General features: G+C 46.0%; 1 protein-coding gene across 2 annotated transcripts in view; it reads left to right on the forward strand.

The window, feature by feature from the left end:
- The first annotated feature begins 497 nt into the window (after positions 1-497).
- TSPAN9 (tetraspanin 9) overlaps positions 498-12784 on the forward strand; it is a 185085-nt gene continuing 172798 nt past the window's right edge. Inside the window, exons 1-2 of one of the 2 annotated variants that reach the window (XM_055807604.1) lie at positions 527-646; positions 1568-1651. The gene's annotated coding sequence lies outside the window, so the exon portion shown is untranslated. Of the gene's footprint in view, positions 647-1567; positions 1652-12784 lie in introns of both variants that reach the window. The other variant, XM_055807603.1, reaches the window with a different exon arrangement.

Below are 12784 nucleotides of genomic sequence, written 5' to 3' on the forward strand. Positions count from 1 at the left end.
GCTCAGCCGCACGCTCCCAGCTCACCCGCGGCGCTGGCAGCCACCGCCGTGCACCGGCAGCCGCGGGCTGGGCACCACCGAGCCCCTTCGCCACGGCTGTGCCGTTTGCCGTGGGCTGCGCCCATCCCAGCTCGCCGGCTCGCGGCGCGGCGGCTGCGCGCAGGCACCCGGAGGGGCCGCCCCGCCGCGGGGCAGGGGGGCAGGGGGGCAGCCGCGGGCGGGGAGGCGGTAGCGTCCCCCCGCTCCGGGAGGGGCAGGCGGGGGGTGCCGCTGGCCGCCACCCGAGGGGCGCACGGGCGGCGGAGGGAGCGCGGCGGGCCCCGGCCGAGCGGCTCCGGGCAGAGCTCTCGCCAAGGCGATCCGGCGCAGGACGGCGGCGGCCTCTCGCTCCACACTCGGCCGGGCCGGCTCCGGGCGTCGTGAGGCGCGCTGGAGGCCCGGGCCGGCGGGTCTGCCTCCCCTCCTCCGCGGGGCCGGAGCCTCCCCTGGGCAGCGCCCCCAGCTCCTCCCCGCTCGGTAGTGCCGGTCCCAGCCCCTCCTCCCGTTTCCGCTGGCAGAGGCCGGAGCCGTGTCCTGCCGTGCCGCCGCAGCTCCCCCAGCACTCGGCCCCATCCGGCCCGGCCCGGCCCGGCCCAGGGACCCGCGGGTGAGACCCGGCGCTGCGGGGGGCGGCGGAGACTTGCGGGCGCTTCTCGGCCTGGGGAGGCGGCGGGAGCGGGGCGGCGGGGGGCAGCCGGTGCCGCTCGCAGGGGCCGGGGGGCGCCGGCCCGGCGGTCGGGGTCTGTGAGGGGCGGCGGGGTCCCGGCGGGCGGGCCGGGGTAGGGGTGCGGGTGGTCCGTAGGGGCCAGGAGTGTGTGGTGTAATACAGCAACGCCCCGCGCCCTCAGCGTGTGCGATTTCGTGCGGAAACAGGAAAGTTAGTTCCGAGGGGCGAGCTGAGCCCGGCGGCATCTGGGTCCGCGGTGCTGCTCCCTCGAAGAGCCCGCGCTGCCCATCCCTCACGGGAGCGAACGGCTTCGCCTGGGCATTGCCCCCGCCACCGGGGGGGACACGCTGCCACAGCGCTGCTGGCAGCGGGGGGCTCCCGTCCACCCCCCTGACACCCCCGGGGCTGCAGCGGGGTGTGAGGGCGCCGGGCCGCGGCTCGGGTGGGCGGGGGAGCCCCGGCGGCGGGCGGGAGCGGGACCGCGGCCCGGGGGGCCATGGGGGCGACCCCCGGGCTGGCCGGTGGGCTGACAGCTCCCCTCGGCAGCCGCGGTGCCAGCAGTTCCTCCTTGCCCCTTATGTAAACCCGGGCTCCAGCGCTGCCTTTTCCTGTTGGAGCTTTTGGAAACTTCTTGCTGAAGGCTGGATGTCCGCCCGCCCGGCACCCTGCTCCCCGGGGGGCGCTGAGCGCTGCCTCCCTCCGACGGGCCTTCAGCTCCGGAGTGTCTGAGGGGCAGAGAGCAGGGCCTGTGGCACGGGGGTGCCGTGTTGGAGGGGGGGAAACTAGGTTACGAGGGTGAATAAAGCTGCGCTTCGTAGTCCTTTTACCAACTTTTGCGTTCTGTGCTTTTACTCTGCGTAGTTTTGTGGTTTGAGCCGCAGCGCTAGGAACGGGGGCATCTGATTTTCCTACCTGACTGCACTGAACTTACTATAAGACTTGGGGGTAAGTCACCTGGGATTTCTCTGGGAAAAAGTTGGATATTCTTCAGAAGAGCCATGAGAGTCAAATCACACTGTTTTTGCTGTTACTCCTAGATGGGCCTAAACTTGACCTGTGGATGCCAAAAATTAACATATTATCGCAGTGAAGTTCTTGTAGCAGGTGCTACAGGTAGTTTTAATGGTTTAGTTGTTGATAGATTAAGGTCTTTATAGCTAGGGTGTATAATGGTAAAGGATAATAGCCCCTGAAGAAATGCATTAATCTAAGTTATATTGGTATAGACTATGGGGCCAAAGTTAACACTTAATAATTTTAAAAATTACAAAAGATAAGTTATCAATGCGATGTGCATGTGGTTGATAACACAAAGGAAAAAAAAAAATCAGTCCTCATAGTTCTATACCCTTTGCTTCCATTTTGCATTTTTTCTGAGCTCCGAGAATGAAAACTGACGGAGCTAATGTAGCTTCTGCCACCAGAACTTTCCCTTCTGTATTTTTAGACCTGTGATATTCAAATTGCAAATGCTACAGACAAGGCCTTTTCTATAGTGGGGCTGTAAGACTTAACAGTTTTGGGCATCCACACTTTTAAAAAAAATTCCTTCAGAATAAAGCTGCATGAGGAAGCCTTGGGGTCAGAATACGAATATTGCAGTATCATTTGCATTTTTCAGACAAAACTCTAAGGTTAGAATGATCCTGTTCATCTGTCTTGAGGAGGGTAGAGGGTTAACTGGGAACGTCAGTGTTATCTTAGTTATTGTCGTTATTTTAACGGAAAATAGCCATCAGAGATGCATATCCCACAGTTTTTGCTTTCCTTGCTATTTTAAGTTATTTTCCTCCAAAGCATGCCAAACCTCAGCCTGTCCATGAGGGTATTTCCAACACAACTGTGTATTTTTAGTGTTTAACCCTTCCCTCCCCAAATACACAAACTAAAAAACTGCAATTAAAAGAGTGAAATATGGCAGCAACACAAAATAAAATAGGAAAACAACACTGAGGCTGCAGCACTGGTTGGAAGAGTTACTTTCACATTTGTAGCATGTGAAACGAGCACGTTTGCACTAGAAAATGCAAGATGTGGTCTCAGTATTACTCTGTGAGAGCTGGTATGGAGTTGATTTGGCCTCAGTCGGAAGAGGCTGCTTGTTTAGAAGCAGTATGTTAAGATTCCTGTTGCATTCGTGTTTTACAATTGAAAACCCATCTCAGTTTTTCACTGTTGCCATGTTCCAGAATCATGCTGTTTGCGAGTAACTGGTGCCCCATTAGTTTTCTACATTGCAAGAATGTCACTGCATTTATTGATGCATAAAACGCTTTAAAGAAGCTGGGCATGAGCCAGCAGTGTGCCCTGCAAGCAAAGGCAGCTGACAGTACACAGGGTTATATATTCATAAGACTACAGCCCATAAATGCAGGGAGGTGATCATCTCCCTGCATTTAGCATTTTTTAGACAGAACCTAGAATACTGCATCCAGTTTTCTGCCCTCAGAGACAAGAAGGGTATGGGTGAACTGGAGCAAGTCCAGTGGAAGGCCACTGGGACCACTGGGGGCTGGAGCATGAATTGTGGAACAGCTGGCCCTTGGTAAGGGATGGGGGGGGGGGTTGGCAGCTGAGGGGTAACCCAGCTGGCAAGGAAGATGCCCCACCAGCCAGGGCACCGTCCCATGGTACCGAGTTAGGCATCCAGTGCCAAACTAGAGTCTAAATCACCAGGCAGGTTTGTGGTGATAAGGCAGGTCCAAGATGAAGTTGAGACATGAGTAAGCAGGTCGGGATCAGGCCCAGTGACGTTAATTAGGGACAGGCACAGTTTGGTTATCACTGAGCTGGTCCATGGTGATACAGGTAGGTCCGAGGTCAAGTGAGGAAGTTATATCATGGGTCAGTCAGGGTCTGGATCAAGAGGGTCCGTGACCATACACAGGCATGGCTGGAGACCCGCACCTATGATACAGCGTGGGCAGGGACTGAAGGCCAAAGACAGTTAAATGGAGCCCCCAGGGCCATGGGCAGAGAGTGGGGGTGGAGGTGAGGCTGATCAGGGCCTTGAAAAGGTCTTTCAGTGCACTCAGGGCCTTTGTGCAGTATGAGAAGCATACGTTGGGGGAACAGGGCTTGTTCAGCCTGGAGAAGGCTTTCAGGGGACCTGTAGTAAAATTTCCAGTACTTGCGAGAATGTTATCAAGGAAACAGCTGGGCTCTTCGCATTGGTACGTAGTAGTTGCATGAGAGACAACGAATACAAGTTGAAACAAGAGGTTCAAGCCAGGTGTAATGAAAACCTTTTCTGTTGTGAGGACAGTGAAGTGTTGGAACAGGTGCCCAGTGGGGCTGTGCAATGACTGTCCTCACAGGTTTTCAAGACCAAAGTGGGTAAAGTCCTGTTATGACCCCATAGCTGACCCTATGTAGAGCAAAGCAGGAGTAGAACCTCAGGCCTGCTCCAACATGAATTCTCTGATCCTAAGATCAAGCAACCATTTGGTCTGAGAAGGAAGGAGGTGTGTAAAACTATGGCAGTACTTGTAAGCATCACCAGCGAAGAAATGGAGAAAGGTTTAAGGATGCTGATGTGTTTCTGAGATACTTGGTTGAGGAATTTTTTAAAAATTTAAAAATTTTCTTCACTGTGTTAAGGTCTTGTGCTGGAAGGTGTGTGTGTGTTGGCCGGTAGGCTGAAGATACTTTCTATCTGAAAACTTGCTTTCCTTTAGCGATTCTCAATGTACAAAATGCCTTTTTAGTGTAACATCACGTAAAGACGCTTTCTGGGATAGGTCAAGCTGCGTTCTTTAAGAATTCTTGTAGAAAGTGTGATGACATTAAACCAGGATGCTCAGCCTGCGGAAGGACATTATATGATCGAGGAAGAGTTCTTACCCGAGGGTTATTTTCTTTGTAGAAAATAGAATGGACATGTCAGGATCAGCAGAGCATTTCCCCATTTGTTAATGGACCTGAGGATTGAGTCAATACTGGTAGGACCAGCTTAGCAATACCCAGAGAATGTGAGCGGATACAAATAAGTCTTTGTCTTTTCTTCTCTACATGGCAGTGAAATTGTGGTAAAGTAGGGATGTGCTGAGGAGCTGCCTTCACTCAGTACAATGCATGCTAGGATTTAATTTTGAGGAGAAGTGCCTATTGGGATGTTACAAACTTTTGTGTATTTTGCTCACATGTAACAAGATGGTCTGTTGGAGACAAAAGAGCTATCACTAGTTCGCTCTGTCCTTCCTCATTTTCTCTCCTGGCCTTCTAAAGCTGACTTCCAGACACTGTTTCTGCTGCTCCTTGTAGCCTGCCTCAGATGAAACTTGCATTGCTGAATGTCAATGCGATGTTTCCTGGGGAAAAATAAAGAAACCAACCCCATGAAATTGGTTTTGTGGGTCACTTTCTCTGGTTCAGTGTTCAGTGGCATACTTTCTGTGGTGTGTTTGTAATGAGGCAGGATGTCGTTCTCCACTGAGATACCAAATGCTTTCCTCATTGCTCAGGTGTTCCTGGGAAGGTTATGTGTCTCTGTGTCTATTGCCGCAGTTAGACAGCACTGTGCCGAAACTGCCTTTCAACCCCAACCTCACCGTTGCTTCTCTGCCTGCTTTTGAAAGCACTTCCCTTTCAGGCTCTATTAAACTGTTTCTTCTGATATTCCAAGCACTTGCATTCACTGCTGTCAAGAATAAACTTTGAGGGCTAGAGCTTGTAGAATAGGGCACAATTCTGGGGCAGAGCCCTGCTGGGTTTGCCTTGTCTGCAAGCACAGTAAAACAGGAAGCATCTGACCTCAGTGCTTCACACAGAAGAAAGGACAGATAGGAAATACGGGGTCCCCAGTAGGTAACAAACTGCATTTTGATGGCGGTGATATGTATTAAGCTGTTAAGCTGCCTGTTGAGGAGAGGTAAAAAAATCCTATTGTTGAAAAGCTTTTAAAATCAAGAGTATAAAACAGATAGGCATGTTCTGGGAATAGGTTCAGGGAGATGAGGCAGACTAAATCATAAGCATATGCTCCAATAAGCCTTTAAGTGGACAAAGGTATTAATTAAGCCTAGCTTTCCTTTGCAGTGATGTGAATATGATGTTGTAATATTATGACGCTGAAGTAGTAACATCAGTTTAAAAGATTTGAAGATTGCATTAATCTTTGTTTCAAATGGTATAACAGGAAAATTTTTCTTGATTATTTTGAAAGCACTTTTTTCTTTTGCTGTTGGAGTTCTCCTTTCTAATGCAAACTCTGTCATGCTGTTCTAACGCCTGATATTTCTGAAGGTGGAAGTGACTAATAGCTAGGGTGTTTATTTCCATGATCCCTGTTACAAATGCAGAACCTCTTTATGCATTAACTAGTGAATAGCCGATTATATTTCTCAGGCCAAGTCACTGTGTGTCTCTAGAATCAGTTGACCTGTGTTAACTGAGCTTTAGTTTCTACACTGATGGTGTGAAAGTACAGCTGCCTTCGCTGTGGGCAGTCTTCACTGATTTATAGTTGCTTGGAGTGGTCTGTGTGTACTCATAATAAGGATATGATGGAGTATATCAACCTCATGTGGGCAGAGGACCACAAGGGCTGTATTATCTTTATGTGGCATGTCTGGGGAGGAGGCAGGGCTAGACTGGAGAAGGAGCTCATGGGGGGAGTAAGTGAAAATGCAGGAGTCTTGAGAAGGCAGTTAGGCTAAGGGAGAGGAAGTCTGCAGCCCTCCCTTGGGAGGAAGGACTGAAGAGGAAGGATGAGGTGGTACATGAACAGAGAGCTGAAATGTCACACCCAGCAAGTCTGAAGGAGACTTAAATCTTGTGACTGGCCTGGGCAACAGGGATCAACTCAAATCCTAGAGAGCAGAGGGCTCTGTGAACTGTCCTGTATTTGGTGTCCTTCAAGTTCACTCCTGAAGTCATTTGGCTCGAAGAATTGTGGAAGGCAGGGCTTGAAGTTGAAGGAATCCTGCGTTTAGGACACTGCGGGGAGACTCATAAGAAAAAAAAGGTTGTGACAAAGCTAGATGAGTGGTACTTTCTGATCGGTAGTTTTACTTGTTCTCTATAACCTCTAGATAATCATTGCTAATTTCAAAATGAATATGGCTATAGAGGGGCAAAGGCTGAGAGACAGCGCTGCATACTCTATCTAGTGTTACTAACCCAAGTTCCTAGTTTTTTGCAATTTGGTGGTGAATGCTGTCTCCTCAAGTGCCTTATGGTGATATGTTGACAAAACACTGTTTTCATGGTGATTGCAGCCATACCCAGAACTCATGCTGAGGCATTTAGACTTTTGGTTTGTATTTACTAATTTTTAAAGGTTAAATAATTCAAGAATGCTTTTGAAAGCATATTTTACTTTCTGTGTGTCTTTTGCTGTTCTTTACCTATAACTCTGCATACAGTTCAGTGTAAAGTGGTTCTGCCCAGGATGTTCAACTAGCTTTATTTTAAACAGTTTTTTTGATTTCTCAGATACGTTCTTATCCCAAAATCAATTTTGCATTGCATTTTATGTTAGGACTGTAACCTTATGTGAACGAAGGTTGTTACTTTGCTTTGTTGAAGAAAGTGTGTCTGAAGTTGTGAAGGACTGAAAGCAACATTCTAAGAATGTGTGCTATGTTGTTTGCACTGCAGGACAGCGTGCAGAGTATTGTTTATATGTGTTTATATACATGTGGACAAAGTACCATCAGGGGACTAGGATAATGGCTCTGGCAATAGAAGAGACCTGTACTAACAAGCAGACAGGAGATTGTCTCCTTGTAAAACAAAAAAAGTAGAAGGCTGGCTTAAAAGCCTGTAAAGGAAACCTTCCAAATATAAATAAAGTTATTCTTTTTCATAGAGCAGAGCATTTGGATCTCTTCAGTGCTACTGTCCTGTCTCATGAAGTTCTGCCAAGTAACAGTGGCTCTGAGTGTTACAAAGACTTTTGCTAATCTGTTTCCCAGCAATGGAGAAAGCGGCAGGACAGCCAAGACATTTTGCATTTCATAGCACCTGGGACACTATCGATAGCAGCAGAGGCAGCTATGGGGAGGATGTAAATTGTTTAGACACCTATTGCTGCGCTATTCAGTGCCGTAAAGATGAAGAGCAAGGGGGAAGAACTGCAACTCTGGAAAAATTTTCAACTTATTCCCATTACAACCACTCAGGATGGAAGATGGGCTGGATCCTATGTAAAGTTTCTGTTTCAGGTGGGTAACAGGGAGGTTCCAGGACAGTATTTCAGGTGAATGTGGTTGTAGATTAGGTTAAGAAGGTCATGGTAAAAGTGGTTGCTGGGACCAGTTATCCGTAGAGGGATATGAAAGAGGGGAAGAGACTTCATTGTGAACAGAAGCTTTATGGAAGTGTTCTCTATTCCAACTATACAAGGCAAAGTGGAAAGGACTGTGAAGTAGAGAAGGGATCTTCTAGGGAGAACCAGGAGGAGGAAATGAGAACAGACGGAGACTTAAGCTCCCTCACCAATGTAAATTCATCTGCATGGATTTCACTTTTCCAAGTTCCATGTTCCACCCTTTCCTGGTGAATGGTCACCATAAAATATCTCCCAACACTTTTATAAGAATCTTTCTCCTTTTCATTCTGTTTTTCTTAAAATCATTTCTCAAGATGTCTTTTTTTAAAGCTGTCAGTTTTCCCTGAAAAATTCCTGCTTGTGTGTCATCATAGCTTGGCTTTCCTAGCTGTGTATTCTCCATCTTCAACTCTTCTTTCTCATTCTGTTCTCCATCAATTCCTCTTTGGGGAGCTGAGGAAGCTCACTGTATGGTAAGAGCGCCACATGTTCTGTTTGGCTGTCTGTAATCCATTTCTTCCTCACTGTTTTTACATGAAACCACAACAAGGCAAACAAAACTAGTTCAAGTCATTTAGATATGCAGCTTTTTTTTCTGAACTGCTTTTTAAAGGGCTGTAGAGACGAGTGTTGCTTTGTGCAGGAATCTCCACCTTTCTTCCTGATTTAGCAATGAGTATTTCATTCCTCTTTTTGTAAAACTTGAAAGTCACTTCTCAAATCTGCTTAAGGCACCTGTCTTTTCTGAAGGTCCTAAGGCATCCCTCTCCTTTACTCTTAAGGGGCAATGAGAGGTTATGCTCTATTGGTCCATGTTTTTCTGAAGTCAACAGAAGATAGCTATCAGGCTGTTTCTATTTGGATCGCTAGACAGCCATGTTTCAAAGATCTGAAAGTGGTTACAGATGTATCTTTTAATTTTATTACTAAATGCACTCATCCCATGCTTTGGGTACAAAATATCCCCACAGCAAACTCGAAATTGTCAAGTGACAGCCAAAGTAGGTATTTACCTGGTGCTGATGGCATTAGTCCAGAGCATCCATTTGCAAAAGCAAACAGACTTTGCTTGCCCTTGGGACGTAATTCGAGGAAGTGAAAGACAAGTATGCTTTATCTTAGAGGACCGAGTGTAGTGATGTACTTAATGGTTATCAGGAGATAAGTGCCTAGCAGTCACTGAGCTTTCTAGAAGAGAAAAGATCTGAATTTTCTTCCAGGTTTTGCTAGCCCTCATGTTATATAGGACTTCTGATTTGGAAGGTAGCCCCGTCTCCTGACCTCCTTCTGCTGTTGAACAGTAGATTGAACAGATTGCCTGGCTGTTGACTACAGTTCCCCACTCATGTAGACAACATGGTGAAAGATCCAAGTTTCTGAAGAATTTGCAGAATAGCTGTTCCTTGCATCATTTGCTGTAGCAACCTCGTGCCTACCTGAGTCCTCTAGTGAATCATGGAGGGCATGAACCGAGCTCTTCAGCTGCATCTGCCTGTGGTTTTTGTGTCACCAGTTCTGGTCTGTCGGAAGATTCTTGCTTCTTTGAGTTTGTTGCCAACATTTGCCTTGGTCAACAGCAAGACCTCTTTCCTCTAACAGTTTTCTTGCAAGCACTTGATTTTCCTTTCTTAATTTTACTGTATAGACCTGGTTTACATCAAGGTAAGCAATGTACCTCTGGTGTGGCTAGGACCACTACCTGTTGCTGGATTTTATGATTTGAAGGACTAGTCTCGGACCATTTCTGCCTTTGCTGCAAATCATGCTGTGTTCATAACATCAATGGTGAATGAAGTTCATCTTTATAGGAAGTTGACATCATGCAGTGTGTGGCATCAGTTCGACTAACTAGCCATCATCTGTGCAGTGGAACTGTGGGAAACCTGGATTGTTTAATTCTTGAATTTTAAAAATACTTTTGGTTTTATTTTTTGCTAAGCTATATTTTACTTCAATTAATTCAGTTGCTGAAATTGTTGTCTCTTCTGTCTCTAGGGAGCTGGTTTGGTTGGTTGATTGCCTACGTGTGCTTGACACAAAGCCTAACGTCAGCTGTGAACGTAGTGTTCATATAGTATTACTTCACTTTGTGGAAGATGTATAGAGCTGATGTGTATGATGTGTTGAGGTGTCCGTGTGCTCCAGTAGGTATAGTAAATAGACTGTATGAACTGTGAAATCAACATGACTTTCTCTTGGCAACAGCGGCAATAGTTAATTAACTATTAATTAAAATTGTATTAAAATAACTATTAATTAAAAAGGTAAATTAATTCTTAAAACTGGGTGTGAAAAGCTTGAAAGTGAAGACAACTAATTAGTTCCACATTTACTGTTCTGGAAGGAGCAGTAGTTAGTTTTGAAAACACCATTCTTAAAATTGGGTTTTCTTATCCACCTTTAAAAAATGCCTTATATTGGAAATCTGAAAACATGTAAAAAATAATTATTTCCTTATGGATATGCTTGAGTACCTTTTGTGACTTTGAAATCAGTGTTTCAGAATCTTGATACAGTGAGGCAGGTGGAGGGAAAGCATTTGTTTAAAAACCACCACCAACAATGGAATAATGGAAACATTTCTTTTGGCCAAGTTTGGTGAATAATCACATTTTTTACAATAATCAGCCTGTACTTTTTTGTATGCAGCTGCAATAATTCTGATGGGCTTTTAAACGTTGCAGATATTACTGTTCTGTGTCTCTCCTCCACATGGTTGGAGGAAATCCTGGTCTCACTCTTGTTGGTTTCCAATTTTTGTAGCACTCTTCTAACACTGGGGTGATGCTCTTACAGCCCTCAAAGTACCAGTGTGAACTGGAGAAAGTGGGGTGCTTTATGCTGTTTGTTTTTGTGATTTTCACTTCAGCAGCGGTTTGTTGTACTAGAAGCAAAGATGAGACCAGTCAGAAAGTGGGACTAGTGCAGGAGAGTTCAGCAGGGAAGGTCCTGCTTAATTTCTGTTCTTGCTGCTGTGAACAGGTCATCGGGTGTCTTGGTTTTAGGGTCTTAGGGGACCTAATTGCAAAGGGGAAGAAGCACGGGATTTTTCTGACTAGTATTTATGATTTAATTGACACAAGTTTTGCTTTTCCCCTTAATCTCTGTTTTCCCTGTTGCCATTATTTAAATTTGAGTCCAGATGAAATCAGTGTATTATGCCCTTGAGACCAGCATTTAGACTTATTCCTTTTGTTCAGAAGCAGGTGGGATGTGACATAACTTTTCCTGTTCCTCTCCGCAATCTCTCCTTTTTGTCCTCTTGAGGTGATTATGTTTGTGATGGGAGGTGGGTCCAATAGGCAGCAAAGTTCACTTTGGTCTTCTTCATCTTTCCATGTCGGGTCTGTGATTTTGCCATTGGCATACGTTCAGTTACCTCAAATAAGTAAGATCTCTGGGAAGGATAATTGGGGTTAGTCAATGTGACCTTTAATGCTGCTCACATTGACGTTAAGGGGAGATGAGCTGGGCCAACACTGAGACCTTGTAATTTCCTATTTTCTGGTGACACATGTGGAGAGAGTCCAGAGTAATGTGGTTGTTGGTGACGTCTCCAAGTGCTCCTGTAGATTCCCAAGGAAATATAACAGAAAAGGACAGTAATTCGCTTCATTATATGCAAATACTCTTCTTCCTCTGTTTCCTTACCAGCCTCTGACACTTGAAGGGAATGGAGGCAGGGAAGAGCCCAACAGGGTTCCTACTGGTAGCACTTTCATTAGTCCATATGAGTTTTGTCCTTTTGTGCAAGCATAATTTTATAAATAGGCTTGGAAAAATAAACTCATCTTGGAGGATGGACGCACTGTTACTCTCACATTTGGTGTTCTAGTGCGGCTGCGGGCATGTTGCTTTGAGTTTTTACATTCCCTGCATTTTTCAGGGTTTTAGACTTGACTAAGAAGTGAGTGGAAAATGTGGTGTTGCCTGTCTTTCATTGTGTTTCTGACATAGTAGAGGGAGAAACTTCTGGAAAGGGAAAGGAGAGGTGAGAGCCACCTTTCTGCTGAATGCCAAAGGCAGCGAGGAGCGCAGGCTGGTAGGTCCCAGCAATGGGAGCAGCAGAGACGTAATAGTCCACTCTTGCCCATCGCTTGCTAAGGACTGTTAGGGACTTCTGTGCCGCTGGTGTAAAACTTGTAAAGACAGCTGCAGGCAAAGAACACCTACTGTTGTACATTTTGAAATAAGTGGTGAGAGATTATAGTCTGCAAAGGAAAATAATGTCCCTGTAATTGGAAAAGGCAAAGAACATGTTAGGTGGGTCTAAGAAAAAGAAATGCTGAAGCTTTCCTTCACTCTTGTGTAAATCATCGTTACAGGTGATGCCACACAGTGACTTGGTCTTGGGGATATGGCAAAGATAAACTGACCTTGGGGTGCTGTTTATATAAAGGAGAACTGGGAAATACACCGAGAGGGATTTTAGTTCTGTTGTCCAATGGCTGTGGAAAGCGTTACTTGTAGAACCTGTATGTCTCTGAGAGAAAAAATTAGTAATAAGATGTATTATTAATAAGAAGTGTACGGCTAGCTCAGAATCTGTACATTTGCTATTGGACACAAATAGCTTCTGGGTAGTTCTGTTGCAAGACAAAGAAGAGATAGTTGAGGGGTGTTAGGCATTGATATAGGTAACATCTGTATTGTGGTGGATGAGACAAAATGTCACAGTATGTAAGATAAAGAACCTATGACATTTCATGCTGTAGAATTTAAGAAAGTTATAAAAAGCCTTGGCTTAGGCATAAAATGGCTCTCCTGCAAGGCTGCCGTGTGTTTACATCTTGCAGTGATTTTTT

This window comes from Falco peregrinus, chromosome 6 (assembly GCF_023634155.1).
Source record: "Falco peregrinus isolate bFalPer1 chromosome 6, bFalPer1.pri, whole genome shotgun sequence".
In the NCBI taxonomy this organism is placed as follows: domain Eukaryota; kingdom Metazoa; phylum Chordata; class Aves; order Falconiformes; family Falconidae; genus Falco; species Falco peregrinus.